This window comes from Corvus brachyrhynchos, unplaced genomic scaffold, assembly GCF_000691975.1.
Source record: "Corvus brachyrhynchos isolate BGI_N302 unplaced genomic scaffold, ASM69197v1 scaffold14, whole genome shotgun sequence".
Lineage (NCBI taxonomy): Eukaryota > Metazoa > Chordata > Aves > Passeriformes > Corvidae > Corvus > Corvus brachyrhynchos.
The window spans coordinates 20,348,718-20,351,322 of record NW_008239110.1 but is presented as its reverse complement, the minus strand read 5'-3'; positions in this window follow the sequence as shown (position 1 = coordinate 20,351,322).

Genomic DNA, 2,605 nt, shown 5'->3' with positions numbered 1-2,605 from the left:
AAAGAAGGAAAGAAAAAGAAAACATCAGTATTAGGCTGGGTTCCCCTCCAACCCCCACAGAATATTGTTCTTTCATTCTCATTTTGAATATATACATGCAAACAATTTTAACTTGATTAAATAGAAGTACTTCTGTAAGGAAAAAAAACCCAAAACGCATAATCTGGAACTATTTATCTTTCTGTTCTTCCACATGAAATACATGGAAGAAGCAGTTCTTACAGACAATGGCCTATAACCTTGTGTAGAAATCTGTTTCTTCCATGAGGGAAAACTCCAGGATAAGGTGAATCTAGCTGACGGAAAGAAATTCTTCATTCAAAATATCTGGCACAACTGTTCTGATATAAGAATGAATCCTCTCTACAATATAGACTTTGGTATTGCTCCTCTACTTATGTGCTTATTATCATCAACAATACAACTACAAAGAAACTGAACTATTCAGGACAGAAAGCAGAATACATATGTATTTCCCATGAGGAAATGTAGTGAAACTGAAATTAAAACTAGAATTTTTGGACCTCTGCTATTAGGTGGCAACTACTCTTAAAGGAGGAAAGAGCTTTACAATCCTTTGGGACTCTGCCCTATATAATTTGAAGTATTTTTTCTAGATTTGCTAGTATGTGCAAAAAGAAGAATCTGTTTTTCAGCTTCCACACTTGATACATTTTAATTATTTTCAGAATTTGTACTGGCTTGCCCTGCAAGAAGAAACACACTTTCACAAGCAGATTTTTATTTTAAAAGTATGAAATGTGTTGTGGTCATTATAAGATACTTAATTACCCTTTAATTTATTGATTATCCTTTATTTAATGAACTAGCTCTCCAACCGATTCTATTACCTTCCAACAGAAGCCATTTCAACTAATTAACCATTATTCCTGAAGTGAAGGTTTGAAGTTCCTCTGGTGGAACAGCAAACCTTAATTATGTATCATTGTCTTATGACTCATCAGTACTCCCAAAATACTGCCATTGGAGACCTGTTAATTAATCAAAGGTACCACAGATACATTACACTGAAAGATGGGATCTAACATCCACATGTCTGAAGTGCCAAACTGGGATCAGGAAGATGCCACATTCTTGATGATTCTCTTCCAAACTCCCCCTACATAAACCTTCTGAATGGGGATATCTATTTATTTATTTTTATTAGTAATTAGCCTGCTGCAACAGAATTTCAAGTCAACAGACAGTGCCAGGAAAAGGGCTTTCCTCTTCATCATCTGTCTCTTTTCACATGCTGAGTGAGATCTGGGAGAAGCGCTGTACCCCACTTCCACAGGCAATGAAGCGTGTGCATTCAGGTTCCTGATTTTCAGTTCAGAAGCCCTTAATTAAGCCAAATTGTTTCCACCAGGCGTTGTTGCACTCCTCAAAGCTGCCTTTCACAGCCACATAATCCACTTCACGAAAAAGGATCCCATTCTGCTCCACTGCCAATACCACAGATGGAATAATTTGGCTTCAGAGTTTTCACATGCTGAGACCAGATATTAAATAGAAGAAATACGGAATGGCTCAACACACAGATTACATTCCCGCTTCTCACATCATCCTTCCCATAAATCTAAAACACAGGAACTCAGGAGGGATAAAGACGCCACACCACCGAACAAAGGCATGTAAATCCTGCGGAGCTCCTCTGCAGTTGCACACAGCATCAACTGAATGGCAGTAACTGATTAAAAACAAGCAAGAGAATCAGACACAGGAAACAACAACCTAATTCTGAAAGGGCTTTAAGATTCTTCAGTACAAATTTAGTAGAGAACCATTACTTTTTTTTAAATAATAGTAAGTTTTATTGATTTATTCTTGAAAGACAACTGCTAGTCCTGCAAACACAAGAACAACCTTAACTTGACTGGCTCCCAGGGCACTAGGCTATCTGAAGAAAAAGCCATGGATGACTATTTCAAGACAACACCCTCAGAATTAGCACCAACTATTCTTTCAAGTCACAAGAAAGGCAACAGCACTGAGTATCTTAGCACTCCTCAGGTTATTCAAAGATTTCTTTGCCTTTCTTTCCAAACCTCCCCAGGCAGCACACCATTTTAAAGCCAGTCACATGTATAGACACACATGTACAGACACAGTCAACCATTTGCCTAATAAGCACCAGTGGACTCTGCAAGGAACCAGGGCACAAAGGTATTTGGTAGCCCAATGCAGTACAACTTTTCTCCTTTTCAAATTGAGCACAGACTGTTACGATAAAATATTAACAATGGTAGCACTTACTATTCCCCCAGCTCTGAATTTATTCTACAGTTGTGATGCATTCAGGAAAACAGTGACTTTATATAATCCTCAAGATTTGTCATTTCAGACCAAAATTCAGAAGTCACTGGGTCTAGCAGATAACCGCTCAGATCTGTTAAATCTGCAATGCCTTCCAGTATGAAAAACAGAATTAAATATAAAACATTACTAAATGTAAGACTATAAGCAGTTTTTACAACCAGCCAGTATAATTATAATCCTTGTTCACTCTGTACATAAATTCAGTTTTGGAAGCAGGATCCATCAGTCACGACCATGTAAAAATGTAAATACATGGAAGACCTCAGTATTTTCAAATCTGACC